The sequence below is a fragment of the Limanda limanda genome, chromosome 12 (genome assembly GCF_963576545.1).
Source record: "Limanda limanda chromosome 12, fLimLim1.1, whole genome shotgun sequence".
Taxonomy (NCBI): Eukaryota; Metazoa; Chordata; class Actinopteri; order Pleuronectiformes; family Pleuronectidae; genus Limanda; species Limanda limanda.
The window spans coordinates 3,692,993-3,720,347 of NC_083647.1; the positions used below are offsets into that span (position 1 = coordinate 3,692,993).

The window sequence follows — 27,355 nt, forward strand, 5'->3', positions numbered from 1 at the left end:
GATACTGAAGGCCTTTGGATTGTGTGAATATGCATGGGAGGCACCGTGAGCCAAGCAACTGTGTCTGAGAAACAAGAGCCTGTCTCCAATGCTTCCAACTCATACTTACCTGGCAGGGGAGATACCATGATCATGAAGGTGGGTCACCCAGGGCGAGGCTCAGCCATTGCACTTCGGTTGTGCTGACCCGTGCGAATTCCCCAAATGTGGGAATCTCGACTGCATAATTTGTGGAAGTGGGGGACTGCGTCCGCGCTCTCCCCTGATCATCATGTTCAATTGCAATAAGAGCCTGACACTGGGCCTATTTTATAGGTTTGGTTGTAGTGCATGTTTTTTCCAACACAATGCACTCACTAATGCCACTGATTGTGGTAGAAGTATAATTTAACAGCAAATAGACGGGGTCACTCCTGTTCCAAGTGTGCTGTTTTGATAAGTAATGTTTGCTAGAAATTCTTGTACTGCCTGTATGCTGATTTTTGCCAATTTATTGCAGTTTGTGTTGTCTCTGAGACAAAGTTGTTATGTCTTTGGGCTTTGTGGTGATTTATCAGAGACGGCCAGGACTTACCTGGCTGCTTTTCATCGAGGCTTACTCTGTTTTGCGAGGGGAACAAAAGGGCTGGAGACCAGAACAGTGATAAAGTAATTCAATGTCATTTCACACAAGTGTTTGCTTCACTCATTTCACACAAGTGTTTGCTTCACTTCAACAAGTCCTTTACCAAAAGGGGATGATGTGATACTGAAGGCCTTTGGATTGTGTGAATATGCATGGGAGGCACCGTGAGCCAAGCAACTGTGTCTGAGAAACAAGAGCCTGTCTCCAATGCTTCCAACTCATACTTACCTGGCAGGGGAGATACCATGATCATGAAGGTGGTTCACCCAGGGCGAGGCTCAGCCATTGCACTTCGGTGGTGCTGACCCGTGCGAATTCCCCAAATGTGGCAATCTCGACTGCATAATTTGTGGTAGTGGGGGACTGCGTCCGCGCTCTCCCCTGATCATCATGTTCAATTGCAATAAGAGCCTGACACTGGGCCTATTTTATAGTTTGGTTGTAGTGCATGTTTTTTCCAACACAATGCACTCACTAATGCCACTGATTGTGGTAGAAGTATAATTTAACAGCAAATAGACGGGGTCACTCCTGTTCCAAGTGTGCTGTTTTGATAAGTAATGTTTGCTAGAAATTCTTGTACTGCCTGTATGCTGATTTTTGCCAATTTATTGCAGTTTGTGTTGTCTCTGAGACAAAGTTGTTATGTCTTTGGGCTTTGTGGTGATTTATCAGAGACGGCCAGGACTTACCTGGCTGCTTTTCATCGAGGCTTACTCTGTTTTGCGAGGGGAACAAAAGGGCTGGAGACCAGAACAGTGATAAAGTAATTCAATGTCATTTCACACAAGTGTTTGCTTCACTCATTTCACACAAGTGTTTGCTTCACTTCAACAAGTCCTTTACCAAAAGGGGATGATGTGATACTGAAGGCCTTTGGATTGTGTGAATATGCATGGGAGGCACCGTGAGCCAAGCAACTGTGTCTGAGAAACAAGAGCCTGTCTCCAATGCTTCCAACTCATACTTACCTGGCAGGGGAGATACCATGATCATGAAGGTGGTTCACCCAGGGCGAGGCTCAGCCATTGCACTTCGGTGGTGCTGACCCGTGCGAATTCCCCAAATGTGGCAATCTCGACTGCATAATTTGTGGTAGTGGGGGACTGCGTCCGCGCTCTCCCCTGATCATCATGTTCAATTGCAATAAGAGCCTGACACTGGGCCTATTTTATAGTTTGGTTGTAGTGCATGTTTTTTCCAACACAATGCACTCACTAATGCCACTGATTGTGGTAGAAGTATAATTTAACAGCAAATAGACGGGGTCACTCCTGTTCCAAGTGTGCTGTTTTGATAAGTAATGTTTACTAGAAATTCTTGTACTGCCTGTATGCTGATTTTTGCCAATTTATTGCAGTTTGTGTTGTCTCTGAGACAAAGTTGTTATGTCTTTGGGCTTTGTGGTGATTTATCAGAGACGGCCAGGACTTACCTGGCTGCTTTTCATCGAGGCTTACTCTGTTTTGCGAGGGGAACAAAAGGGCTGGAGACCAGAACAGTGATAAAGTAATTCAATGTCATTTCACACAAGTGTTTGCTTCCATCATTTCACACAAGTGTTTGCTTCACTTCAACAAGTCCTTTACCAAAAGGGGATGATGTGATACTGAAGGCCTTTGGATTGTGTGAATATGCATGGGATGCACCGTGAGCCAAGCAACTGTGTCTGAGAAACAAGAGCCTGTCTCCAATGCTTCCAACTCATACTTACCTGGCAGGGGAGATACCATGATCATGAAGGTGGTTCACCCAGGGCGAGGCTCAGCCATTGCACTTCGGTTGTGCTGACCCGTGCGAATTCCCCAAATGTGGGAATCTCGACTGCATAATTTGTGGAAGTGGGGGACTGCGTCCGCGCTCTCCCCTGATCATCATGTTCAATTGCAATAAGAGCCTGACACTGGGCCTATTTTATAGGTTTGGTTGTAGTGCATGTTTTTTCCAACACAATGCACTCACTAATGCCACTGATTGTGGTAGAAGTATAATTTAACAGCAAATAGACGGGTTCACTCCTGTTCCAAGTGTGCTGTTTTGATAAGTAATGTTTGCTAGAAATTCTTGTACTGCCTGTATGCTGATTTTTGCCAATTTATTGCAGTTTGTGTTGTCTCTGAGACAAAGTTGTTATGTCTTTGGGCTTTGTGGTGATTTATCAGAGACGGCCAGGACTTACCTGGCTGCTTTTCATCGAGGCTTACTCTGTTTTGCGAGGGGAACAAAAGGGCTGGAGACCAGAACAGTGATGAAGTAATTCAATGTCATTTCACACAAGTGTTTGCTTCACTCATTTCACACAAGTGTTTGCTTCACTTCAACAAGTCCTTTACCAAAAGGGGATGATGTGATACTGAAGGCCTTTGGATTGTGTGAATATGCATGGGAGGCACCGTGAGCCAAACAACTGTGTCTGAGAAACAAGAGCCTGTCTCCAATGCTTCCAACTCATACTTACCTGGCAGGGGAGATACCGTGATCATGAAGGTGGTTCACCCAGGGCGAGGCTCAGCCATTGCACTTCGGTTGTGCTGACCCGTGCGAATTCCCCAAATGTGGGAATCTCGACTGCATAATTTGTGGTAGTGGGGGACTGCGTCCGCGCTCTCCCCTGATCATCATGTTCAATTGCAATAAGAGCCTGACACTGGGCCTATTTTATAGGTTTGGTTGTAGTGCATGTTTTTTCCAACACAATGCACTCACTAATGCCACTGATTGTGGTAGAAGTATAATTTAACAGCAAATAGACGGGGTCACTCCTGTTCAAAGTGTGCTGTTTTGATAAGTAATGATTGCTAGAAATTCTTGTACTGCCTGTATGCTGATTTTTGCCAATTTATTGCAGTTTGTGTTGTCTCTGAGACAAAGTTGTTATGTCTTTGGGCTTTGTGGTGATTTATCAGAGACGGCCAGGACTTGCCTGGCTGCTTTTCCTCGAGGCTTACTCTTTTTTGCAAGGGGAACAAAAGGGCTGGAGACCAGAACATTGATAAAGTAATTCAATGTCATTTCACACAAGTGTTTGCTTCACTCATTTCACACAAGTGTTTGCTTCACTTCAACAAGTCCTTTACCAAAAGGGGATGATGTGATACTGAAGGCCTTTGGATTGTGTGAATATGCATGGGAGGCACCGTGAGCCAAGCAACTGTGTCTGAGAAACAAGAGCCTGTCTCCAATGCTTCCAACTCATACTTACCTGGCAGGGGAGATACCATGATCATGAAGGTGGGTCACCCAGGGCGAGGCTCAGCCATTGCACTTCGGTTGTGCTGACCCGTGCGAATTCCCCAAATGTGGGAATCTCGACTGCATAATTTGTGGAAGTGGGGGACTGCGTCCGCGCTCTCCCCTGATCATCATGTTCAATTGCAATAAGAGCCTGACACTGGGCCTATTTTATAGGTTTGGTTGTAGTGCATGTTTTTTCCAACACAATGCACTCACTAATGCCACTGATTGTGGTAGAAGTATAATTTAACAGCAAATAGACGGGGTCACTCCTGTTCCAAGTGTGCTGTTTTGATAAGTAATGTTTGCTAGAAATTCTTGTACTGCCTGTATGCTGATTTTTGCCAATTTATTGCAGTTTGTGTTGTCTCTGAGACAAAGTTGTTATGTCTTTGGGCTTTGTGGTGATTTATCAGAGACGGCCAGGACTTACCTGGCTGCTTTTCATCGAGGCTTACTCTGTTTTGCGAGGGGAACAAAAGGGCTGGAGACCAGAACAGTGATAAAGTAATTCAATGTCATTTCACACAAGTGTTTGCTTCACTCATTTCACACAAGTGTTTGCTTCACTTCAACAAGTCCTTTACCAAAAGGGGATGATGTGATACTGAAGGCCTTTGGATTGTGTGAATATGCATGGGAGGCACCGTGAGCCAAACAACTGTGTCTGAGAAACAAGAGCCTGTCTCCAATGCTTCCAACTCATACTTACCTGGCAGGGGAGATACCATGATCATGAAGGTGGTTCACCCAGGGCGAGGCTCAGCCATTGCACTTCGGTTGTGCTGACCCGTGCGAATTCCCCAAATGTGGGAATCTCGACTGCATAATTTGTGGTAGTGGGGGACTGCGTCCGCGCTCTCCCCTGATCATCATGTTCAATTGCAATAAGAGCCTGACACTGGGCCTATTTTATAGGTTTGGTTGTAGTGCATGTTTTTTCCAACACAATGCACTCACTAATGCCACTGATTGTGGTAGAAGTATAATTTAACAGCAAATAGACGGGGTCACTCCTGTTCCAAGTGTGCTGTTTTGATAAGTAATGATTGCTAGAAATTCTTGTACTGCCTGTATGCTGATTTTTGCCAATTTATTGCAGTTTGTGTTGTCTCTGAGACAAAGTTGTTATGTCTTTGGGCTTTGTGGTGATTTATCAGAGACGGCCAGGACTTACCTGGCTGCTTTTCATCGAGGCTTACTCTGTTTTGCGAGGGGAACAAAAGGGCTGGAGACCAGAACAGTGATGAAGTAATTCAATGTCATTTCACACAAGTGTTTGCTTCACTCATTTCACACAAGTGTTTGCTTCACTTCAACAAGTCCTTTACCAAAAGGGGATGATGTGATACTGAAGGCCTTTGGATTGTGTGAATATGCATGGGAGGCACCGTGAGCCAAACAACTGTGTCTGAGAAACAAGAGCCTGTCTCCAATGCTTCCAACTCATACTTACCTGGCAGGGGAGATACCATGATCATGAAGGTGGTTCACCCAGGGCGAGGCTCAGCCATTGCACTTCGGTTGTGCTGACCTGTGCGAATTCCCCAAATGTGGGAATCTCGACTGCATAATTTGTGGTAGTGGGGGACTGCGTCCGCGCTCTCCCCTGATCATCATGTTCAATTGCAATAAGAGCCTGACACTGGGCCTATTTTATAGGTTTGGTTGTAGTGCATGTTTTTTCCAACACAATGCACTCACTAATGCCACTGATTGTGGTAGAAGTATAATTTAACAGCAAATAGACGGGGTCACTCCTGTTCAAAGTGTGCTGTTTTGATAAGTAATGATTGCTAGAAATTCTTGTACTGCCTGTATGCTGATTTTTGCCAATTTATTGCAGTTTGTGTTGTCTCTGAGACAAAGTTGTTATGTCTTTGGGCTTTGTGGTGATTTATCAGAGACGGCCAGGACTTACCTGGCTGCTTTTCATCGAGGCTTACTCTGTTTTGCGAGGGGAACAAAAGGGCTGGAGACCAGAACAGTGATAAAGTAATTCAATGTCATTTCACACAAGTGTTTGCTTCACTCATTTCACACAAGTGTTTGCTTCACTTCAACAAGTCCTTTACCAAAAGGGGATGATGTGATACTGAAGGCCTTTGGATTGTGTGAATATGCATGGGAGGCACCGTGAGCCAAGCAACTGTGTCTGAGAAACAAGAGCCTGTCTCCAATGCTTCCAACTCATACTTACCTGGCAGGGGAGATACCATGATCATGAAGGTGGTTCACCCAGGGCGAGGCTCAGCCATTGCACTTCGGTTGTGCTGACCCGTGCGAATTCCCCAAATGTGGGAATCTCGACTGCATAATTTGTGGTAGTGGGGGACTGCGTCCGCGCTCTCCCCTGATCATCATGTTCAATTGCAATAAGAGCCTGACACTGGGCCTATTTTATAGGTTTGGTTGTAGTGCATGTTTTTTCCAACACAATGCACTCACTAATGCCACTGATTGTGGTAGAAGCATAATTTAACAGCAAACAGACGGGGTCACTCCTGTTCCAAGTGTGCTGTTTTGATAAGTAATGTTTGCTAGAAGTTCTTGTACTGCCTGAATGCTGATTTTTGCCAATTTATTGCAGTTTGTGTTGTCTCTGAGACAAAGTTGTTATGTCTTTGGGCTTTGTGGTGATTTATCAGAGACGGCCAGGGCTTACCTGGCTGCTTTTCATCGAGGCTTACTCTGTTTTGCGAGGGGAACAAAAGGGCTGGAGACCAGAACAGTGATAAAGTAATTCAATGTCATTTCACACAAGTGTTTGCTTCACTCATTTCACACAAGTGTTTGCTTCACTTCAACAAGTCCTTTACCAAAAGGGGATGATGTGATACTGAAGGCCTTTGGATTGTGTGAATATGCATGGGAGGCACCGTGAGCCAAACAACTGTGTCTGAGAAACAAGAGCCTGTCTCCAATGCTTCCAACTCATACTTACCTGGCAGGGGAGATACCATGATCATGAAGGTGGTTCACCCAGGGCGAGGCTCAGCCATTGCACTTCGGTTGTGCTGACCCGTGCGAATTCCCCAAATGTGGGAATCTCGACTGCATAATTTGTGGTAGTGGGGGACTGCGTCCGCGCTCTCCCCTGATCATCATGTTCAATTGCAATAAGAGCCTGACACTGGGCCTATTTTATAGGTTTGGTTGTAGTGCATGTTTTTTCCAACACAATGCACTCACTAATGCCACTGATTGTGGTAGAAGTATAATTTAACAGCAAATAGACGGGGTCACTCCTGTTCAAAGTGTGCTGTTTTGATAAGTAATGATTGCTAGAAATTCTTGTACTGCCTGTATGCTGATTTTTGCCAATTTATTGCAGTTTGTGTTGTCTCTGAGACAAAGTTGTTATGTCTTTGGGCTTTGTGGTGATTTATCAGAGACGGCCAGGACTTGCCTGGCTGCTTTTCATCGAGGCTTACTCTTTTTTGCAAGGGGAACAAAAGGGCTGGAGACCAGAACATTGATAAAGTAATTCAATGTCATTTCACACAAGTGTTTGCTTCACTCATTTCACACAAGTGTTTGCTTCACTTCAACAAGTCCTTTACCAAAAGGGGATGATGTGATACTGAAGGCCTTTGGATTGTGTGAATATGCATGGGAGGCACCGTGAGCCAAGCAACTGTGTCTGAGAAACAAGAGCCTGTCTCCAATGCTTCCAACTCATACTTACCTGGCAGGGGAGATACCATGATCATGAAGGTGGGTCACCCAGGGCGAGGCTCAGCCATTGCACTTCGGTGGTGCTGACCCGTGCGAATTCCCCAAATGTGGCAATCTCGACTGCATAATTTGTGGTAGTGGGGGACTGCGTCCGCGCTCTCCCCTGATCATCATGTTCAATTGCAATAAGAGCCTGACACTGGGCCTATTTTATAGTTTGGTTGTAGTGCATGTTTTTTCCAACACAATGCACTCACTAATGCCACTGATTGTGGTAGAAGTATAATTTAACAGCAAATAGACGGGGTCACTCCTGTTCCAAGTGTGCTGTTTTGATAAGTAATGTTTGCTAGAATTTCTTGTACTGCCTGTATGCTGATTTTTGCCAATTTATTGCAGTTTGTGTTGTCTCTGAGACAAAGTTGTTATGTCTTTGGGCTTTGTGGTGATTTATCAGAGACGGCCAGGACTTACCTGGCTGCTTTTCATCGAGGCTTACTCTGTTTTGCGAGGGGAACAAAAGGGCTGGAGACCAGAACAGTGATAAAGTAATTCAATGTCATTTCACACAAGTGTTTGCTTCCATCATTTCACACAAGTGTTTGCTTCACTTCAACAAGTCCTTTACCAAAAGGGGATGATGTGATACTGAAGGCCTTTGGATTGTGTGAATATGCATGGGATGCACCGTGAGCCAAGCAACTGTGTCTGAGAAACAAGAGCCTGTCTCCAATGCTTCCAACTCATACTTACCTGGCAGGGGAGATACCATGATCATGAAGGTGGTTCACCCAGGGCGAGGCTCAGCCATTGCCCTTCGGTTGTGCTGACCCGTGCGAATTCCCCAAATGTGGGAATCTCGACTGCATAATTTGTGGAAGTGGGGGACTGCGTCCGCGCTCTCCCCTGATCATCATGTTCAATTGCAATAAGAGCCTGACACTGGGCCTATTTTATAGGTTTGGTTGTAGTGCATGTTTTTTCCAACACAATGCACTCACTAATGCCACTGATTGTGGTAGAAGTATAATTTAACAGCAAATAGACGGGGTCACTCCTGTTCCAAGTGTGCTGTTTTGATAAGTAATGTTTGCTAGAAATTCTTGTACTGCCTGTATGCTGATTTTTGCCAATTTATTGCAGTTTGTGTTGTCTCTGAGACAAAGTTGTTATGTCTTTGGGCTTTGTGGTGATTTATCAGAGACGGCCAGGACTTACCTGGCTGCTTTTCATCGAGGCTTACTCTGTTTTGCGAGGGGAACAAAAGGGCTGGAGACCAGAACAGTGATAAAGTAATTCAATGTCATTTCACACAAGTGTTTGCTTCACTCATTTCACACAAGTGTTTGCTTCACTTCAACAAGTCCTTTACCAAAAGGGGATGATGTGATACTGAAGGCCTTTGGATTGTGTGAATATGCATGGGAGGCACCGTGAGCCAAACAACTGTGTCTGAGAAACAAGAGCCTGTCTCCAATGCTTCCAACTCATACTTACCTGGCAGGGGAGATACCATGATCATGAAGGTGGTTCACCCAGGGCGAGGCTCAGCCATTGCACTTCGGTTGTGCTGACCCGTGCGAATTCCCCAAATGTGGGAATCTCGACTGCATAATTTGTGGTAGTGGGGGACTGCGTCCGCGCTCTCCCCTGATCATCATGTTCAATTGCAATAAGAGCCTGACACTGGGCCTATTTTATAGGTTTGGTTGTAGTGCATGTTTTTTCCAACACAATGCACTCACTAATGCCACTGATTGTGGTAGAAGTATAATTTAACAGCAAATAGACGGGGTCACTCCTGTTCAAAGTGTGCTGTTTTGATAAGTAATGATTGCTAGAAATTCTTGTACTGCCTGTATGCTGATTTTTGCCAATTTATTGCAGTTTGTGTTGTCTCTGAGACAAAGTTGTTATGTCTTTGGGCTTTGTGGTGATTTATCAGAGACGGCCAGGACTTGCCTGGCTGCTTTTCATCGAGGCTTACTCTTTTTTGCAAGGGGAACAAAAGGGCTGGAGACCAGAACATTGATAAAGTAATTCAATGTCATTTCACACAAGTGTTTGCTTCACTCATTTCACACAAGTGTTTGCTTCACTTCAACAAGTCCTTTACCAAAAGGGGATGATGTGATACTGAAGGCCTTTGGATTGTGTGAATATGCATGGGAGGCACCGTGAGCCAAGCAACTGTGTCTGAGAAACAAGAGCCTGTCTCCAATGCTTCCAACTCATACTTACCTGGCAGGGGAGATACCATGATCATGAAGGTGGGTCACCCAGGGCGAGGCTCAGCCATTGCACTTCGGTTGTGCTGACCCGTGCGAATTCCCCAAATGTGGGAATCTCGACTGCATAATTTGTGGAAGTGGGGGACTGCGTCCGCGCTCTCCCCTGATCATCATGTTCAATTGCAATAAGAGCCTGACACTGGGCCTATTTTATAGGTTTGGTTGTAGTGCATGTTTTTTCCAACACAATGCACTCACTAATGCCACTGATTGTGGTAGAAGTATAATTTAACAGCAAATAGACGGGGTCACTCCTGTTCCAAGTGTGCTGTTTTGATAAGTAATGTTTGCTAGAAATTCTTGTACTGCCTGTATGCTGATTTTTGCCAATTTATTGCAGTTTGTGTTGTCTCTGAGACAAAGTTGTTATGTCTTTGGGCTTTGTGGTGATTTATCAGAGACGGCCAGGACTTACCTGGCTGCTTTTCATCGAGGCTTACTCTGTTTTGCGAGGGGAACAAAAGGGCTGGAGACCAGAACAGTGATAAAGTAATTCAATGTCATTTCACACAAGTGTTTGCTTCACTCATTTCACACAAGTGTTTGCTTCACTTCAACAAGTCCTTTACCAAAAGGGGATGATGTGATACTGAAGGCCTTTGGATTGTGTGAATATGCATGGGAGGCACCGTGAGCCAAGCAACTGTGTCTGAGAAACAAGAGCCTGTCTCCAATGCTTCCAACTCATACTTACCTGGCAGGGGAGATACCATGATCATGAAGGTGGTTCACCCAGGGCGAGGCTCAGCCATTGCACTTCGGTGGTGCTGACCCGTGCGAATTCCCCAAATGTGGCAATCTCGACTGCATAATTTGTGGTAGTGGGGGACTGCGTCCGCGCTCTCCCCTGATCATCATGTTCAATTGCAATAAGAGCCTGACACTGGGCCTATTTTATAGTTTGGTTGTAGTGCATGTTTTTTCCAACACAATGCACTCACTAATGCCACTGATTGTGGTAGAAGTATAATTTAACAGCAAATAGACGGGGTCACTCCTGTTCCAAGTGTGCTGTTTTGATAAGTAATGTTTACTAGAAATTCTTGTACTGCCTGTATGCTGATTTTTGCCAATTTATTGCAGTTTGTGTTGTCTCTGAGACAAAGTTGTTATGTCTTTGGGCTTTGTGGTGATTTATCAGAGACGGCCAGGACTTACCTGGCTGCTTTTCATCGAGGCTTACTCTGTTTTGCGAGGGGAACAAAAGGGCTGGAGACCAGAACAGTGATAAAGTAATTCAATGTCATTTCACACAAGTGTTTGCTTCCATCATTTCACACAAGTGTTTGCTTCACTTCAACAAGTCCTTTACCAAAAGGGGATGATGTGATACTGAAGGCCTTTGGATTGTGTGAATATGCATGGGATGCACCGTGAGCCAAGCAACTGTGTCTGAGAAACAAGAGCCTGTCTCCAATGCTTCCAACTCATACTTACCTGGCAGGGGAGATACCATGATCATGAAGGTGGTTCACCCAGGGCGAGGCTCAGCCATTGCACTTCGGTTGTGCTGACCCGTGCGAATTCCCCAAATGTGGGAATCTCGACTGCATAATTTGTGGAAGTGGGGGACTGCGTCCGCGCTCTCCCCTGATCATCATGTTCAATTGCAATAAGAGCCTGACACTGGGCCTATTTTATAGGTTTGGTTGTAGTGCATGTTTTTTCCAACACAATGCACTCACTAATGCCACTGATTGTGGTAGAAGTATAATTTAACAGCAAATAGACGGGTTCACTCCTGTTCCAAGTGTGCTGTTTTGATAAGTAATGTTTGCTAGAAATTCTTGTACTGCCTGTATGCTGATTTTTGCCAATTTATTGCAGTTTGTGTTGTCTCTGAGACAAAGTTGTTATGTCTTTGGGCTTTGTGGTGATTTATCAGAGACGGCCAGGACTTACCTGGCTGCTTTTCATCGAGGCTTACTCTGTTTTGCGAGGGGAACAAAAGGGCTGGAGACCAGAACAGTGATGAAGTAATTCAATGTCATTTCACACAAGTGTTTGCTTCACTCATTTCACACAAGTGTTTGCTTCACTTCAACAAGTCCTTTACCAAAAGGGGATGATGTGATACTGAAGGCCTTTGGATTGTGTGAATATGCATGGGAGGCACCGTGAGCCAAACAACTGTGTCTGAGAAACAAGAGCCTGTCTCCAATGCTTCCAACTCATACTTACCTGGCAGGGGAGATACCGTGATCATGAAGGTGGTTCACCCAGGGCGAGGCTCAGCCATTGCACTTCGGTTGTGCTGACCCGTGCGAATTCCCCAAATGTGGGAATCTCGACTGCATAATTTGTGGTAGTGGGGGACTGCGTCCGCGCTCTCCCCTGATCATCATGTTCAATTGCAATAAGAGCCTGACACTGGGCCTATTTTATAGGTTTGGTTGTAGTGCATGTTTTTTCCAACACAATGCACTCACTAATGCCACTGATTGTGGTAGAAGTATAATTTAACAGCAAATAGACGGGGTCACTCCTGTTCAAAGTGTGCTGTTTTGATAAGTAATGATTGCTAGAAATTCTTGTACTGCCTGTATGCTGATTTTTGCCAATTTATTGCAGTTTGTGTTGTCTCTGAGACAAAGTTGTTATGTCTTTGGGCTTTGTGGTGATTTATCAGAGACGGCCAGGACTTGCCTGGCTGCTTTTCCTCGAGGCTTACTCTTTTTTGCAAGGGGAACAAAAGGGCTGGAGACCAGAACATTGATAAAGTAATTCAATGTCATTTCACACAAGTGTTTGCTTCACTCATTTCACACAAGTGTTTGCTTCACTTCAACAAGTCCTTTACCAAAAGGGGATGATGTGATACTGAAGGCCTTTGGATTGTGTGAATATGCATGGGAGGCACCGTGAGCCAAGCAACTGTGTCTGAGAAACAAGAGCCTGTCTCCAATGCTTCCAACTCATACTTACCTGGCAGGGGAGATACCATGATCATGAAGGTGGGTCACCCAGGGCGAGGCTCAGCCATTGCACTTCGGTTGTGCTGACCCGTGCGAATTCCCCAAATGTGGGAATCTCGACTGCATAATTTGTGGAAGTGGGGGACTGCGTCCGCGCTCTCCCCTGATCATCATGTTCAATTGCAATAAGAGCCTGACACTGGGCCTATTTTATAGGTTTGGTTGTAGTGCATGTTTTTTCCAACACAATGCACTCACTAATGCCACTGATTGTGGTAGAAGTATAATTTAACAGCAAATAGACGGGGTCACTCCTGTTCCAAGTGTGCTGTTTTGATAAGTAATGTTTGCTAGAAATTCTTGTACTGCCTGTATGCTGATTTTTGCCAATTTATTGCAGTTTGTGTTGTCTCTGAGACAAAGTTGTTATGTCTTTGGGCTTTGTGGTGATTTATCAGAGACGGCCAGGACTTACCTGGCTGCTTTTCATCGAGGCTTACTCTGTTTTGCGAGGGGAACAAAAGGGCTGGAGACCAGAACAGTGATAAAGTAATTCAATGTCATTTCACACAAGTGTTTGCTTCACTCATTTCACACAAGTGTTTGCTTCACTTCAACAAGTCCTTTACCAAAAGGGGATGATGTGATACTGAAGGCCTTTGGATTGTGTGAATATGCATGGGAGGCACCGTGAGCCAAACAACTGTGTCTGAGAAACAAGAGCCTGTCTCCAATGCTTCCAACTCATACTTACCTGGCAGGGGAGATACCATGATCATGAAGGTGGTTCACCCAGGGCGAGGCTCAGCCATTGCACTTCGGTTGTGCTGACCCGTGCGAATTCCCCAAATGTGGGAATCTCGACTGCATAATTTGTGGTAGTGGGGGACTGCGTCCGCGCTCTCCCCTGATCATCATGTTCAATTGCAATAAGAGCCTGACACTGGGCCTATTTTATAGGTTTGGTTGTAGTGCATGTTTTTTCCAACACAATGCACTCACTAATGCCACTGATTGTGGTAGAAGTATAATTTAACAGCAAATAGACGGGGTCACTCCTGTTCCAAGTGTGCTGTTTTGATAAGTAATGATTGCTAGAAATTCTTGTACTGCCTGTATGCTGATTTTTGCCAATTTATTGCAGTTTGTGTTGTCTCTGAGACAAAGTTGTTATGTCTTTGGGCTTTGTGGTGATTTATCAGAGACGGCCAGGACTTACCTGGCTGCTTTTCATCGAGGCTTACTCTGTTTTGCGAGGGGAACAAAAGGGCTGGAGACCAGAACAGTGATAAAGTAATTCAATGTCATTTCACACAAGTGTTTGCTTCACTCATTTCACACAAGTGTTTGCTTCACTTCAACAAGTCCTTTACCAAAAGGGGATGATGTGATACTGAAGGCCTTTGGATTGTGTGAATATGCATGGGATGCACCGTGAGCCAAGCAACTGTGTCTGAGAAACAAGAGCCTGTCTCCAATGCTTCCAACTCATACTTACCTGGCAGGGGAGATACCATGATCATGAAGGTGGTTCACCCAGGGCGAGGCTCAGCCATTGCACTTCGGTTGTGCTGACCCGTGCGAATTCCCCAAATGTGGGAATCTCGACTGCATAATTTGTGGAAGTGGGGGACTGCGTCCGCGCTCTCCCCTGATCATCATGTTCAATTGCAATAAGAGCCTGACACTGGGCCTATTTTATAGGTTTGGTTGTAGTGCATGTTTTTTCCAACACAATGCACTCACTAATGCCACTGATTGTGGTAGAAGTATAATTTAACAGCAAATAGACGGGGTCACTCCTGTTCCAAGTGTGCTGTTTTGATAAGTAATGTTTGCTAGAAATTCTTGTACTGCCTGTATGCTGATTTTTGCCAATTTATTGCAGTTTGTGTTGTCTCTGAGACAAAGTTGTTATGTCTTTGGGCTTTGTGGTGATTTATCAGAGACGGCCAGGACTTACCTGGCTGCTTTTCATCGAGGCTTACTCTGTTTTGCGAGGGGAACAAAAGGGCTGGAGACCAGAACAGTGATGAAGTAATTCAATGTCATTTCACACAAGTGTTTGCTTCACTCATTTCACACAAGTGTTTGCTTCACTTCAACAAGTCCTTTACCAAAAGGGGATGATGTGATACTGAAGGCCTTTGGATTGTGTGAATATGCATGGGAGGCACCGTGAGCCAAACAACTGTGTCTGAGAAACAAGAGCCTGTCTCCAATGCTTCCAACTCATACTTACCTGGCAGGGGAGATACCATGATCATGAAGGTGGTTCACCCAGGGCGAGGCTCAGCCATTGCACTTCGGTTGTGCTGACCCGTGCGAATTCCCCAAATGTGGGAATCTCGACTGCATAATTTGTGGTAGTGGGGGACTGCGTCCGCGCTCTCCCCTGATCATCATGTTCAATTGCAATAAGAGCCTGACACTGGGCCTATTTTATAGGTTTGGTTGTAGTGCATGTTTTTTCCAACACAATGCACTCACTAATGCCACTGATTGTGGTAGAAGTATAATTTAACAGCAAATAGACGGGTTCACTCCTGTTCCAAGTGTACTGTTTTGATAAGTAATGTTTGCTAGAAATTCTTGTACTGCCTGTATGCTGATTTTTGCCAATTTATTGCAGTTTGTGTTGTCTCTGAGACAAAGTTGTTATGTCTTTGGGCTTTGTGGTGATTTATCAGAGACGGCCAGGACTTACCTGGCTGCTTTTCATCGAGGCTTACTCTGTTTTGCGAGGGGAACAAAAGGGCTGGAGACCAGAACAGTGATAAAGTAATTCAATGTCATTTCACACAAGTGTTTGCTTCACTCATTTCACACAAGTGTTTGCTTCACTTCAACAAGTCCTTTACCAAAAGGGGATGATGTGATACTGAAGGCCTTTGGATTGTGTGAATATGCATGGGAGGCACCGTGAGCCAAGCAACTGTGTCTGAGAAACAAGAGCCTGTCTCCAATGCCTCCAACTCATACTTACCTGGCAGGGGAGATACCATGATCATGAAGGTGGTTCACCCAGGGCGAGGCTCAGCCATTTCACTTCGGTTGTGCTGACCCGTGCGAATTCCCCAAATGTGGGAATCTCGACTGCATAATTTGTGGAAGTGGGGGACTGCGTCCGCGCTCTCCCCTGATCATCATGTTCAATTGCAATAAGAGCCTGACACTGGGCCTATTTTATAGGTTTGGTTGTAGTGCATGTTTTTTCCAACACAATGCACTCACTAATGCCACTGATTGTGGTAGAAGTATAATTTAACAGCAAATAGACGGGGTCACTCCTGTTCAAAGTGTGCTGTTTTGATAAGTAATGATTGCTAGAAATTCTTGTACTGCCTGTATGCTGATTTTTGCCAATTTATTGCAGTTTGTGTTGTCTCTGAGACAAAGTTGTTATGTCTTTGGGCTTTGTGGTGATTTATCAGAGACGGCCAGGACTTACCTGGCTGCTTTTCATCGAGGCTTACTCTGTTTTGCGAGGGGAACAAAAGGGCTGGAGACCAGAACAGTGATAAAGTAATTCAATGTCATTTCACACAAGTGTTTGCTTCACTCATTTCACACAAGTGTTTGCTTCACTTCAACAAGTCCTTTACCAAAAGGGGATGATGTGATACTGAAGGCCTTTGGATTGTGTGAATATGCATGGGAGGCACCGTGAGCCAAGCAACTGTGTCTGAGAAACAAGAGCCTGTCTCCAATGCTTCCAACTCATACTTACCTGGCAGGGGAGATACCATGATCATGAAGGTGGTTCACCCAGGGCGAGGCTCAGCCATTGCACTTCGGTTGTGCTGACCCGTGCGAATTCCCCAAATGTGGGAATCTCGACTGCATAATTTGTGGTAGTGGGGGACTGCGTCCGCGCTCTCCCCTGATCATCATGTTCAATTGCAATAAGAGCCTGACACTGGGCCTATTTTATAGGTTTGGTTGTAGTGCATGTTTTTTCCAACACAATGCACTCACTAATGCCACTGATTGTGGTAGAAGCATAATTTAACAGCAAACAGACGGGGTCACTCCTGTTCCAAGTGTGCTGTTTTGATAAGTAATGTTTGCTAGAAGTTCTTGTACTGCCTGAATGCTGATTTTTGCCAATTTATTGCAGTTTGTGTTGTCTCTGAGACAAAGTTGTTATGTCTTTGGGCTTTGTGGTGATTTATCAGAGACGGCCAGGGCTTACCTGGCTGCTTTTCATCGAGGCTTAAGGCCAATTTATGCTTGAGCGTATTTTGTAAAACGGATAGATAAGACTGCCCTATCCGTCGTGAAACGCCCTCTCCGAGCGCTTCGGACAGCTTTTCGTACATGTCGGATTTTTCTAACTTCTCCGTGTTGTGTTGGAGAGCCCGCTGACAGCTCTTGGCTGTGATTGGTCCGTGAAAGACATCATTTCCGTATGTCGTCATTTCCGTACGACGTCATTTCTGTTCGACGTCATTTCCGGACCTGTAACTTCCTGATTCACAATAAACACATACGCAACTACGATTCTACGATTAATGTGACGTGTGTGTTAAGCCAGGGGAGTTGTCCGGCTGACGGTGGCGTGTTCGAGCACTGATGACATGTGTGCACTGTCACAGACGGTTAGAACAAGCTTTCAAAACGGCGCTAGCGTGTTAGGCTAGCGGGCTAGCAACCATGCTAACTGCGGTGGTAACAGTGCATAACCCCGCCGTCACGACTTTAATTCCACTTCTATCATGACACTGTTTCTATAATACCGCCAGGTTAGAAGCAAACACTGGGTAGTAGTTAGTGTCGGGAGTCCCTGCTGACTGTGTGTGGAAGCTGAGGTTGAAGCTAGCTAGCTCTGTGTAGCCTCAAGCAGATTCAAGCTGTGGAATCAGCAACACAGTTCGGAAACAAGACCGGGGAACCGCTGCACTAAGAAACGATAACATCAGCATCTTGACCCGCTGGGTGTCACTTTATTTAGTTCTGTTAGTTGCCGTGGTTCAGTGTGTGGGACGCAAGCTAACAGATGTAAACAGAGACACGTGGACTTCTTCTTCCCAAATGGGGTAGGCTTCTCTGAGCTCGTCTTCCGTTGCGCCACCTATGGGTTTGGCGGTGAATTTTTTTCTACGTACAGTGGTCGGATTAGTAAAAATCAAAAAAACTCTTCGCCCCCCGCTGAGACCTCTCCGAGAAACGGACACGTAGTAGTATATAAGAGCCTTTACTCTGTTTTGCAAGGGGAACAAAAGGGCTGGAGGCCAGAACATTGATAAAGTAATTCAATGTCATTTCACACAAGTGTTTGCTTCACTCATTTCACACAAGTGTTTGCTTCACTTCAACAAGTCCTTTACCAAAAGGGGATGATGTGATACTGAAGGCCTTTGGATTGTGTGAATATGCATGGGAGGCACCGTGAGCCAAACAACTGTGTCTGAGAAACAAGAGCCTGTCTCCAATGCTTCCAACTCATACTTACCTGGCAGGGGAGATACCATGATCATGAAGGTGGTTCACCCAGGGCGAGGCTCAGCCATTGCACTTCGGTTATGTTGACCCGTGCGAATTCCCCAAATGTGGGAATCTCGACTGCATAATTTGTGGTAGTGGGGGACTGCGTCCGCGCTCTCCCCTGATCATCATGTTCAATTGCAATAAGAGCCTGACACTGGGCCTATTTTATAGGTTTGGTTGTAGTGCATGTTTTTTCCAACACAATGCACTCACTACTGCCACTGATTGTGGTAGAAGTATAATTTAACAGCAAATAGACGGGGTCACTCCTGTTCCAAGTGTGCTGTTTTGATAAGTAATGTTTGCTAGAAATTCTTGTACTGCCTGTATGCTGATTTTTGCCAATTTATTGCAGTTTGTGTTGTCTCTGAGACAAAGTTGTTATGTCTTTGGGCTTTGTGGTGATTTATCAGAGACGGCCCGGGCTTACCTGGCTGCTTTTCATCGAGGCTTACTCTGTTTTGCGAGGGGAACAAAAGGGCTGGAGACCAGAACAGTGATAAAGTAATTCAATGTCATTTCACACAAGTGTTTGCTTCACTCATTTCACACAAGTGTTTGCTTCACTTCAACAAGTCCTTTACCAAAAGGGGATGATGTGATACTGAAGGCCTTTGGATTGTGTGAATATGCATGGGAGGCACCGTGAGCCAAACAACTGTGTCTGAGAAACAAGAGCCTGTCTCCAATGCTTCCAACTCATACTTACCTGGCAGGGGAGATACCATGATCATGAAGGTGGTTCACCCAGGGCGAGGCTCAGCCATTGCACTTCGGTTGTGCTGACCCGTGCGAATTCCCCAAATGTGGGAATCTCGACTGCATAATTTGTGGTAGTGGGGGACTGCGTCCGCGCTCTCCCTTGATCATCATGTTCAATTGCAATAAGAGCCTGACACTGGGCCTATTTTATAGGTTTGGTTGTAGTGCATGTTTTTTCCAACACAATGCACTCACTAATGCCACTGATTGTGGTAGAAGTATAATTTAACAGCAAATAGACGGGGTCACTCCTGTTCCAAGTGGGCTGTTTTGATAAGTAATGTTTGCTAGAAATTCTTGTACTGCCTGTATGCTGATTTTTGCCAATTTATAGCAGTTTGTGTTGTCTCTGAGACAAAGTTGTTATGTCTTTGGGCTTTGTGGTGATTTATCAGAGACGGCCAGGACTTACCTGGCTGCTTTTCATCGAGGCTTACTCTGTTTTGCGAGGGGAACAAAAGGGCTGGAGACCAGAACAGTGATAAAGTAATTCAATGTCATTTCACACAAGTGTTTGCTTCACTCATTTCACACAAGTGTTTGCTTCACTTCAACAAGTCCTTTACCAAAAGGGGATGATGTGATACTGAAGGCCTTTGGATTGTGTGAATATGCATGGGAGGCACCGTGAGCCAAACAACTGTGTCTGAGAAACAAGATCCTGTCTCCAATGCTTCCAACTCATACTTACCTGGCAGGGGAGATACCATGATCATGAAGGTGGTTCACCCAGGGCGAGGCTCAGCCATTGCACTTTGGTTATGTTGACCCGTGCGAATTCCCCAAATGTGGGAATCTTGACTGCATAATTTGTGGTAGTGGGGGACTGCGTCCGCGCTCTCCCCTGATCATCATGTTCAATTGCAATAAGAGCCTGACACTGGGCCTATTTTATAGGTTTGGTTGTAGTGCATGTTTTTTCCAACACAATGCACTCACTAATGCCACTGATTGTGGTAGAAGTATAATTTAACAGCAAATAGACGGGGTCACTCCTGTTCCAAGTGTGCTGTTTTGATAAGTAATGTTTGCTAGAAATTCTTGTACTGCCTGTATGCTGATTTTTGCCAATTTATTGCAGTTTGTGTTGTCTCTGAGACAAAGTTGTTATGTCTTTGGGCTTTGTGGTGATTTATCAGAGACGGCCAGGGCTTACCTGGTTGCTTTTCATGGAGGCTTACTCTGTTTTGCAAGGGGAACAAAAGGGCTGGAGACCAGAACATTGATAAAGTAATTCAATGTCATTTCACACAAGTGTTTGCTTCACTCATTTCACACAAGTGTTTGCTTCACTCATTTCACACGAGTGTTTGCTTCACTTCAACAAGTCCTTTACCAAAAGGGGTTGATGTGATACTGAAGGCCTTTGGATTGTGTGAATATGCATGGGAGGCACCGTGAGCCAAACAACTGTGTCTGAGAAACAAGAGCCTGTCTCCAATGCTTCCAACTCATACTTACCTGGCAGGGGAGATACCATGATCATGAAGGTGGTTCACCCAGGGCGAGGCTCAGCCATTGCACTTCGGTTGTGCGGACCCGTGCGAATTCCCCAAATGTGGGAATCTCGACTGCATTATTTGTGGTAGTGGGGGACTGCGTCCGCGCTCTCCCCTGATCATCATGTTCAATTGCAATAAGAGCCTGACACTGGGCCTATTTTATAGGTTTGGTTGAAGTGCATGTTTTTTCCAACACAATGCACTCACTAATGCAACTGATTGTGGTAGAAGTATAATTTAACAGCAAATAGACGGGGTCACTCCTGTTCCAAGTGTGCTGTTTTGATAAGTAATGTTTGCTAGAAATTCTTGTACTGCCTGTATGCTGATTTTTGCCAATTTATTGCAGTTTGTGTTGTCTCTGAGACAAAGTTGTTATGTCTTTGGGCATTGTGGTGATTTATCAGAGACGGCCAGGGCTTACCTGGCTGCTTTTCATCGAGGCTTACTCTGTTTTGCGAGGGGAACAAAAGGGCTGGAGACCAGAACAGTGATAAAGTAATTCAATGTCATTTCACACAAGTGTTTGCTTCACTCATTTCACACAAGTGTTTGCTTCACTTCAACAAGTCCTTTACCAAAAGGGGATGATGTGATACTGAAGGCCTTTGGATTGTGTGAATATGCATGGGAGGCACCGTGAGCCATGCAACTGTGTCTGAGAAACAAGAGCCTGTCTCCAATGCCCCAACTCATACTTACCTGGCAGGGTAGATACCGTGATCATGAAGGTGGTTCACCCAGGGCGAGGCTCAGCCATTGCACTCCGGTTGTGCTGACCCGTGCGAATTCCCCAAATGTGGGAATCTCGACTGCAGAATTTGTGGTAGTGGGGGACTGCGTCCGCGCTCTCCCTTGATCATCATGTTCAATTGCAATAAGAGCCTGACACTGGGCCTATTTTATAGGTTTGGTTGTAGTGCATGTTTTTTCCAACACAATGCACTCACTAATGCCACTGATTGTGGTAGAAGTATAATTTAACAGCAAATAGACGGGGTCACTCCTGTTCAAAGTGTGCTGTTTTGATAAGTAATGATTGCTAGAAATTCTTGTACTGCCTGTATGCTGATTTTTGCCAATTTATTGCAGTTTGTGTTGTCTCTGAGACAAAGTTGTTATGTCTTTGGGCTTTGTGGTGATTTATCAGAGACGGCCAGGACTTGCCTGGCTGCTTTTCATCGAGGCTTACTCTTTTTTGCAAGGGGAACAAAAGGGCTGGAGACCAGAACATTGATAAAGTAATTCAATGTCATTTCACACAAGTGTTTGCTTCACTCATTTCACACAAGTGTTTGCTTCACTTCAACAAGTCCTTTACCAAAAGGGGATGATGTGATACTGAAGGCCTTTGGATTGTGTGAATATGCATGGGAGGCACCGTGAGCCAAGCAACTGTGTCTGAGAAACAAGAGCCTGTCTCCAATGCTTCCAACTCATACTTACCTGGCAGGGGAGATACCATGATCATGAAGGTGGGTCACCCAGGGCGAGGCTCAGCCATTGCACTTCGGTTGTGCTGACCCGTGCGAATTCCCCAAATGTGGGAATCTCGACTGCATAATTTGTGGTAGTGGGGGACTGCGTCCGCGCTCTCCCCTGATCATCATGTTCAATTGCAATAAGAGCCTGACACTGGGCCTATTTTATAGGTTTGGTTGTAGTGCATGTTTTTTCCAACACAATGCACTCACTAATGCCACTGATTGTGGTAGAAGTATAATTTAACAGCAAATAGACGGGGTCCCTCCTGTTCCAAGTGTGCTGTTTTGATAAGTAATGTTTGCTAGAAATTCTTGTAGTGCCTGTATGCTGATTTTTGCCAATTTATTGCAGTTTGTGTTGTCTCTGAGACAAAGTTGTTATGTCTTTGGGCTTTGTGGTGATTTATCAGAGACGGCCAGGGCTTACCTGGTTGCTTTTCATGGAGGCTTACTCTGTTTTGCAAGGGGAACAAAAGGGCTGGAGACCAGAACATTATTAAAGTAATTCAATGTCATTTCACACAAGTGTTTGCTTCACTCATTTCACACAAGTGTTTGCTTCACTTCAACAAGTCCTTTACCAAAAGGGGATGATGTGATACTGAAGGCCTTTGGATTGTGTGAATATGCATGGGAGGCACCGTGAGCCAAACAACTGTGTATGAGAAACAAGAGCCTGTCTCCAATGCTTCCAACTCATACTTACCTGGCAGGGGAGATACCATGATCATGAAGGTGGTTCACCCAGGGCGAGGCTCAGCCATTGCACTCCGGCTGTGCTGACCCGTGCGAATTCCCCAAATGTGGGAATCTCGACTGCATAATTTGTGGTAGTGGGGGACTGCGTCCGCGCTCTCCCCTGATCATCATGTTCAATTGCAATAAGAGCCTGACACTGGGCCTATTTTATAGGTTTGGTTGTAGTGCATGTTTTTTCCAACACAATGCACTCAGTAATGCCACTGATTATGATAGAAGTATAATTTAACAGCAAATAGACGGGGTCACTCCTGTTCCAAGTGTGCTGTTTTGATAAGTAATGATTGCTAGAAATTCTTGTACTGCCTGTATGCTGATTTTTGCCAATTTATTGCAGTTTGTGTTGTCTCTGAGACAAAGTTGTTATGTCTTTGGGCTTTGTGGTGATTTATCAGAGACGGCCAGGACTTACCTGGCAGCTTTTCATCGAGGCTTACTCTGTTTTGCGAGGGGAACAAAAGGGCTGGAGACCAGACCAGTGATAAAGTAATTCAATGTCATTTCACACAAGTGTTTGCTTCACTCATTTCACACAAGTGTTTGCTTCACTCATTTCACACAAGTGTTTGCTTCACTTCAACAAGTCCTTTACCAAAAGGGGATGATGTGATACTGAAGGCCTTTGGATTGTGTGAATATGCATGGGAGGCACCGTGAGCCAAGCAACTGTGTCTGAGAAACAAGAGCCTGTCTCCAATGCTTCCAACTCATACTTACCTGGCAGGGGAGATACCATGATCATGAAGGTGGTTCACCCAGGGCGAGGCTCAGCCATTGCACTTCGGTTGTGCTGACCCGTGCGAATTCCCCAAATGTGGGAATCTCGACTGCATAATTTGTGGTAGTGGGGGACTGCGTCCGCGCTCTCCCCTGATCATCATGTTCAATTGCAATAAGAGCCTGACACTGGGCCTATTTTATAGGTTTGGTTGTAGTGCATGTTTTTTCCAACACAATGCACTCACTAATGCCACTGATTGTGGTAGAAGTATAATTTAACAGCAAATAGACGGGGTCACTCCTGTTCCAAGTGGGCTGTTTTGATAAGTAATGTTTGCTAGAAATTCTTGTACTGCCTGTATGCTGATTTTGCCAATTTATTGCAGTTTGTGTTGTCTCTGAGACAAAGTTGTTATGTCTTTGGGCTTTGTGGTGATTTATCAGAGACGGCCAGGGCTTACCTGGTTGCTTTTCATGGAGGCTTACTCTGTTTTGCAAGGGGAACAAAAGGGCTGGAGACCAGAACATTATTAAAGTAATTCAATGTCATTTCACACAAGTGTTTGCTTCACTCATTTCACACAAGTGTTTGCTTCACTTCAACAAGTCCTTTACCAAAAGGGGATGATGTGATACTGAAGGCCTTTGGATTGTGTGAATATGCATGGGAGGCACCGTGAGCCAAACAACTGTGTCTGAGAAACAAGAGCCTGTCTCCAATGCTTCCAACTCATACTTACCTGGCAGGGGAGATACCATGATCATGAAGGTGGTTCACCCAGGGCGAGGCTCAGCCATTGCACTTCGGTTGTGCTGACCAGTGCGAATTCCCCAAATGTGGGAATCTCGACTGCATAATTTGTGGTAGTGGGGGACTGCGTCCGCGCTCTCCCCTGATCATCATGTTCAATTGCAATAAGAGCCTGACACTGGGCCTATTTTATAGGTTTGGTTGTAGTGCATGTTTTTTCCAACACAATGCACTCACTAATGCCACTGATTGTGGTAGAAGTATAATTTAACAGCAAATAGACGGGGTCACTCCTGTTCCAAGTGGGCTGTTTTGATAAGTAATGTTTGCTAGAAATTCTTGTACTGCCTGTATGCTGATTTTTGCCAATTTATAGCAGTTTGTGTTGTCTCTGAGACAAAGTTGTTATGTCTTTGGGCTTTGTGGTGATTTATCAGAGACGGCCAGGGCTTACCTGGTTGCTTTTCATGGAGGCTTACTCTGTTTTGCAAGGGGAACAAAAGGGCTGGAGACCAGAACATTGATAAAGTAATTCAATGTCATTTCACACAAGTGTTTGCTTCACTCATTTCACACAAGTGTTTGCTTCACTCATTTCACACAAGTGTTTGCTTCACTTCAACAAGTCCTTTACCAAAAGGGGTTGATGTGATACTGAAGGCCTTTGGATTGTGTGAATATGCATGGGAGGCACCGTGAGCCAAACAACTGTGTCTGAGAAACAAGAGCCTGTCTCCAATGCTTCCAACTCATACTTACCTGGCAGGGGAGATACCATGATCATGAAGGTGGTTCACCCAGGGCGAGGCTCAGCCATTGCACTTCGGTTTTGCGGACCCGTGCGAATTCCCCAAATGTGGGAATCTCGACTGCATTATTTGTGGTAGTGGGGGACTGCGTCCGCGCTCTCCCCTGATCATCATGTTCAATTGCAATAAGAGCCTGACACTGGGCCTATTTTATAGGTTTGGTTGAAGTGCATGTTTTTTCCAACACAATGCACTCACTAATGCAACTGATTGTGGTAGAAGTATAATTTAACAGCAAATAGACGGTGTCACTCCTGTTCCAAGTGTGCTGTTTTGATAAGTAATGTTTGCTAGAAATTCTTGTACTGCCTGTATGCTGATTTTTGCCAATTTATTGCAGTTTGTGTTGTCTCTGAGACAAAGTTGTTATGTCTTTGGGCTTTGTGGTGATTTATCAGAGACGGCCAGGGCTTACCTGGCTGCTTTTCATCGAGGCTTACTCTGTTTTGCGAGGGGAACAAAAGGGCTGGAGACCAGAACAGTGATAAAGTAATTCAATGTCATTTCACACAAGTGTTTGCTTCACTCATTTCACACAAGTGTTTGCTTCACTTCAACAAGTCCTTTACCAAAACTGAAGGCCTTTGGATTGTGTGAATATGCATGGGAGGCACCGTTAGCCATGCAACTGTGTCTGAGAAACAAGAGCCTGTCTCCAATGCCCCAACTCATACTTACCTGGCAGGGGAGATACCGTGATCATGAAGGTGGTTCACCCAGGGCGAGGCTCAGCCATTGCACTTCGGCTGTGCTGACCCGTGCGAATTCCCCAAATGTGGGAATCTCGACTGCATAATTTGTGGTAGTGGGGGACTGCGTCCGCGCTCTCCCCTGATCATCATGTTCAATTGCAATAAGAGCCTGACACTGGGCCTATTTTATAGGTTTGGTTGTAGTGCATGTTTTTTCCAACACAATGCACTCACTAATGCCACTGATTATGGTAGAAGTATAATTTAACAGCAAATAGACGGGGTCACTCCTTTTCCAAGTGTGCTGTTTTGATAAGTAATGATTGCTAGAAATTCTTGTACTGCCTGTATGCTGATTTTTGCCAATTTATTGCAGTTTGTGTTGTCTCTGAGACAAAGTTGTTATGTCTTTGGGCTTTGTGGTGATTTATCAGAGACGGCCAGGACTTACCTGGCTGCTTTTCATCGAGGCTTACTCTGTTTTGCGAGGGGAACAAAAGGGCTGGAGACCAGAACAGTGATAAAGTAAATCAATGTCATTTCACACAAGTGTTTGCTTCACTCATTTCACACAAGTGTTTGCTTCACTTCAACAAGTCCTTTACCAAAAGGGGATGATGTGATACTGAAGGCCTTTGGATTGTGTGAATATGCATGGGATGCACCGTGAGCCAAGCAACTGTGTCTGAGAAACAAGAGCCTGTCTCCAATGCTTCCAACTCATACTTACCTGGCAGGGGAGATACCATGATCATGAAGGTGGTTCACCCAGGGCGAGGCTCAGCCATTGCACTTCGGTTGTGCTGACCCGTGCGAATTCCCCAAATGTGGGAATCTCGACTGCATAATTTGTGGTAGTGGGGGACTGCGTCCGCGCTCTCCCCTGATCATCATGTTCAATTGCAATAAGAGCCTGACACTGGGCCTATTTTATAGGTTTGGTTGTAGTGCATGTTTTTTCCAACACAATGCACTCACTAATGCCACTGATTGTGGTAGAAGTATAATTTAACAGCAAATAGACGGGGTCACTCCTGTTCCAAGTGTGCTGTTTTGATAAGTAATGTTTGCTAGAAATTCTTGTACTGCCTGTATGCTGATTTTTGCCAATTTATTGCAGTTTGTGTTGTCTCTGAGACAAAGTTGTTATGTCTTTGGGCTTTGTGGTGATTTATCAGAGACGGCCAGGGCTTACCTGGTTGCTTTTCATGGAGGCTTACTCTGTTTTGCGAGGGGAACAAAAGGGCTGGAGACCAGAACAGTGATAAAGTAATTCAATGTCATTTCACACAAGTGTTTGCTTCACTCATTTCACACAAGTGTTTGCTTCACTTCAACAAGTCCTTTACCAAAAGGGGATGATGTGATACTGAAGGCCTTTGGATTGTGTGAATATGCATGGGAGGCACCGTGAGCCAAGCAACTGTGTCTGAGAAACAAGAGCCTGTCTCCAATGCCTCCAACTCATACTTACCTGGCAGGGGAGATACCATGATCATGAAGGTGGTTCACCCAGGGCGAGGCTCAGCCATTGCACTTCGGTTGTGCTGACCCGTGCGAATTCCCCAAATGTGGGAATCTCGACTGCATAATTTGTGGTAGTGGGGGACTGCGTCCGCGCTCTCCCCTGATCATCATGTTCA

At 45.1% G+C, this 27,355-nt stretch overlaps 2 protein-coding genes and 36 non-coding genes across 38 annotated transcripts in view; 37 read left to right on the forward strand and 1 right to left on the reverse strand.

Moving 5' to 3' along the window:
* LOC133015150 (histone H2A-like) overlaps positions 1–27,355 on the forward strand; it is a 543,969-nt gene that overhangs the window by 486,923 nt on the left and 29,691 nt on the right. The gene's annotated exons all lie outside the window — the stretch shown is intronic.
* The window catches only part of LOC133015316 (histone H2AX-like), a 179,894-nt gene that overhangs the window by 130,031 nt on the left and 22,508 nt on the right, over positions 1–27,355 (reverse strand). The window lies entirely within an intron of this gene.
* LOC133017120 (U1 spliceosomal RNA) lies at positions 102–265 on the forward strand. Its single transcript, XR_009682460.1, has one exon. It is a non-coding gene; the product is annotated as a U1 spliceosomal RNA (small nuclear RNA).
* Positions 846–1,009, forward strand: LOC133017084 (U1 spliceosomal RNA). The gene has a single exon (XR_009682425.1). It is a non-coding gene; the product is annotated as a U1 spliceosomal RNA (small nuclear RNA).
* LOC133017085 (U1 spliceosomal RNA) lies at positions 1,589–1,752 on the forward strand. The gene has a single exon (XR_009682426.1). It is a non-coding gene; the product is annotated as a U1 spliceosomal RNA (small nuclear RNA).
* Positions 2,332–2,495, forward strand: LOC133017032 (U1 spliceosomal RNA). The gene has a single exon (XR_009682376.1). It is a non-coding gene; the product is annotated as a U1 spliceosomal RNA (small nuclear RNA).
* Positions 3,076–3,239, forward strand: LOC133017018 (U1 spliceosomal RNA). The gene has a single exon (XR_009682362.1). It is a non-coding gene; the product is annotated as a U1 spliceosomal RNA (small nuclear RNA).
* LOC133017121 (U1 spliceosomal RNA) lies at positions 3,820–3,983 on the forward strand. Its single transcript, XR_009682461.1, has one exon. It is a non-coding gene; the product is annotated as a U1 spliceosomal RNA (small nuclear RNA).
* Positions 4,564–4,727, forward strand: LOC133016778 (U1 spliceosomal RNA). Its single transcript, XR_009682133.1, has one exon. It is a non-coding gene; the product is annotated as a U1 spliceosomal RNA (small nuclear RNA).
* LOC133017043 (U1 spliceosomal RNA) lies at positions 5,308–5,471 on the forward strand. The gene has a single exon (XR_009682386.1). It is a non-coding gene; the product is annotated as a U1 spliceosomal RNA (small nuclear RNA).
* LOC133016790 (U1 spliceosomal RNA) lies at positions 6,052–6,215 on the forward strand. The gene has a single exon (XR_009682144.1). It is a non-coding gene; the product is annotated as a U1 spliceosomal RNA (small nuclear RNA).
* LOC133016801 (U1 spliceosomal RNA) lies at positions 6,796–6,959 on the forward strand. Its single transcript, XR_009682155.1, has one exon. It is a non-coding gene; the product is annotated as a U1 spliceosomal RNA (small nuclear RNA).
* On the forward strand, positions 7,540–7,703 carry LOC133017196 (U1 spliceosomal RNA). The gene has a single exon (XR_009682531.1). It is a non-coding gene; the product is annotated as a U1 spliceosomal RNA (small nuclear RNA).
* Positions 8,283–8,446, forward strand: LOC133017164 (U1 spliceosomal RNA). Its single transcript, XR_009682500.1, has one exon. It is a non-coding gene; the product is annotated as a U1 spliceosomal RNA (small nuclear RNA).
* LOC133016815 (U1 spliceosomal RNA) lies at positions 9,027–9,190 on the forward strand. Its single transcript, XR_009682168.1, has one exon. It is a non-coding gene; the product is annotated as a U1 spliceosomal RNA (small nuclear RNA).
* LOC133017123 (U1 spliceosomal RNA) lies at positions 9,771–9,934 on the forward strand. The gene has a single exon (XR_009682462.1). It is a non-coding gene; the product is annotated as a U1 spliceosomal RNA (small nuclear RNA).
* On the forward strand, positions 10,515–10,678 carry LOC133017087 (U1 spliceosomal RNA). Its single transcript, XR_009682427.1, has one exon. It is a non-coding gene; the product is annotated as a U1 spliceosomal RNA (small nuclear RNA).
* LOC133017034 (U1 spliceosomal RNA) lies at positions 11,258–11,421 on the forward strand. The gene has a single exon (XR_009682377.1). It is a non-coding gene; the product is annotated as a U1 spliceosomal RNA (small nuclear RNA).
* On the forward strand, positions 12,002–12,165 carry LOC133017019 (U1 spliceosomal RNA). Its single transcript, XR_009682363.1, has one exon. It is a non-coding gene; the product is annotated as a U1 spliceosomal RNA (small nuclear RNA).
* On the forward strand, positions 12,746–12,909 carry LOC133017124 (U1 spliceosomal RNA). The gene has a single exon (XR_009682463.1). It is a non-coding gene; the product is annotated as a U1 spliceosomal RNA (small nuclear RNA).
* Positions 13,490–13,653, forward strand: LOC133016826 (U1 spliceosomal RNA). Its single transcript, XR_009682179.1, has one exon. It is a non-coding gene; the product is annotated as a U1 spliceosomal RNA (small nuclear RNA).
* Positions 14,234–14,397, forward strand: LOC133017035 (U1 spliceosomal RNA). The gene has a single exon (XR_009682378.1). It is a non-coding gene; the product is annotated as a U1 spliceosomal RNA (small nuclear RNA).
* On the forward strand, positions 14,978–15,141 carry LOC133016838 (U1 spliceosomal RNA). The gene has a single exon (XR_009682190.1). It is a non-coding gene; the product is annotated as a U1 spliceosomal RNA (small nuclear RNA).
* Positions 15,722–15,885, forward strand: LOC133017193 (U1 spliceosomal RNA). Its single transcript, XR_009682528.1, has one exon. It is a non-coding gene; the product is annotated as a U1 spliceosomal RNA (small nuclear RNA).
* On the forward strand, positions 16,466–16,629 carry LOC133016849 (U1 spliceosomal RNA). Its single transcript, XR_009682201.1, has one exon. It is a non-coding gene; the product is annotated as a U1 spliceosomal RNA (small nuclear RNA).
* On the forward strand, positions 18,191–18,354 carry LOC133017145 (U1 spliceosomal RNA). The gene has a single exon (XR_009682482.1). It is a non-coding gene; the product is annotated as a U1 spliceosomal RNA (small nuclear RNA).
* LOC133017021 (U1 spliceosomal RNA) lies at positions 18,935–19,098 on the forward strand. The gene has a single exon (XR_009682365.1). It is a non-coding gene; the product is annotated as a U1 spliceosomal RNA (small nuclear RNA).
* LOC133017202 (U1 spliceosomal RNA) lies at positions 19,679–19,842 on the forward strand. The gene has a single exon (XR_009682536.1). It is a non-coding gene; the product is annotated as a U1 spliceosomal RNA (small nuclear RNA).
* LOC133017190 (U1 spliceosomal RNA) lies at positions 20,449–20,612 on the forward strand. Its single transcript, XR_009682525.1, has one exon. It is a non-coding gene; the product is annotated as a U1 spliceosomal RNA (small nuclear RNA).
* Positions 21,192–21,355, forward strand: LOC133017256 (U1 spliceosomal RNA). Its single transcript, XR_009682587.1, has one exon. It is a non-coding gene; the product is annotated as a U1 spliceosomal RNA (small nuclear RNA).
* On the forward strand, positions 21,936–22,099 carry LOC133017054 (U1 spliceosomal RNA). The gene has a single exon (XR_009682397.1). It is a non-coding gene; the product is annotated as a U1 spliceosomal RNA (small nuclear RNA).
* On the forward strand, positions 22,680–22,843 carry LOC133017189 (U1 spliceosomal RNA). The gene has a single exon (XR_009682524.1). It is a non-coding gene; the product is annotated as a U1 spliceosomal RNA (small nuclear RNA).
* On the forward strand, positions 23,450–23,613 carry LOC133016860 (U1 spliceosomal RNA). Its single transcript, XR_009682212.1, has one exon. It is a non-coding gene; the product is annotated as a U1 spliceosomal RNA (small nuclear RNA).
* LOC133017101 (U1 spliceosomal RNA) lies at positions 24,193–24,356 on the forward strand. Its single transcript, XR_009682441.1, has one exon. It is a non-coding gene; the product is annotated as a U1 spliceosomal RNA (small nuclear RNA).
* LOC133017239 (U1 spliceosomal RNA) lies at positions 24,963–25,126 on the forward strand. The gene has a single exon (XR_009682571.1). It is a non-coding gene; the product is annotated as a U1 spliceosomal RNA (small nuclear RNA).
* LOC133017355 (U1 spliceosomal RNA) lies at positions 25,691–25,854 on the forward strand. Its single transcript, XR_009682671.1, has one exon. It is a non-coding gene; the product is annotated as a U1 spliceosomal RNA (small nuclear RNA).
* LOC133016871 (U1 spliceosomal RNA) lies at positions 26,435–26,598 on the forward strand. The gene has a single exon (XR_009682223.1). It is a non-coding gene; the product is annotated as a U1 spliceosomal RNA (small nuclear RNA).
* On the forward strand, positions 27,179–27,342 carry LOC133016882 (U1 spliceosomal RNA). Its single transcript, XR_009682234.1, has one exon. It is a non-coding gene; the product is annotated as a U1 spliceosomal RNA (small nuclear RNA).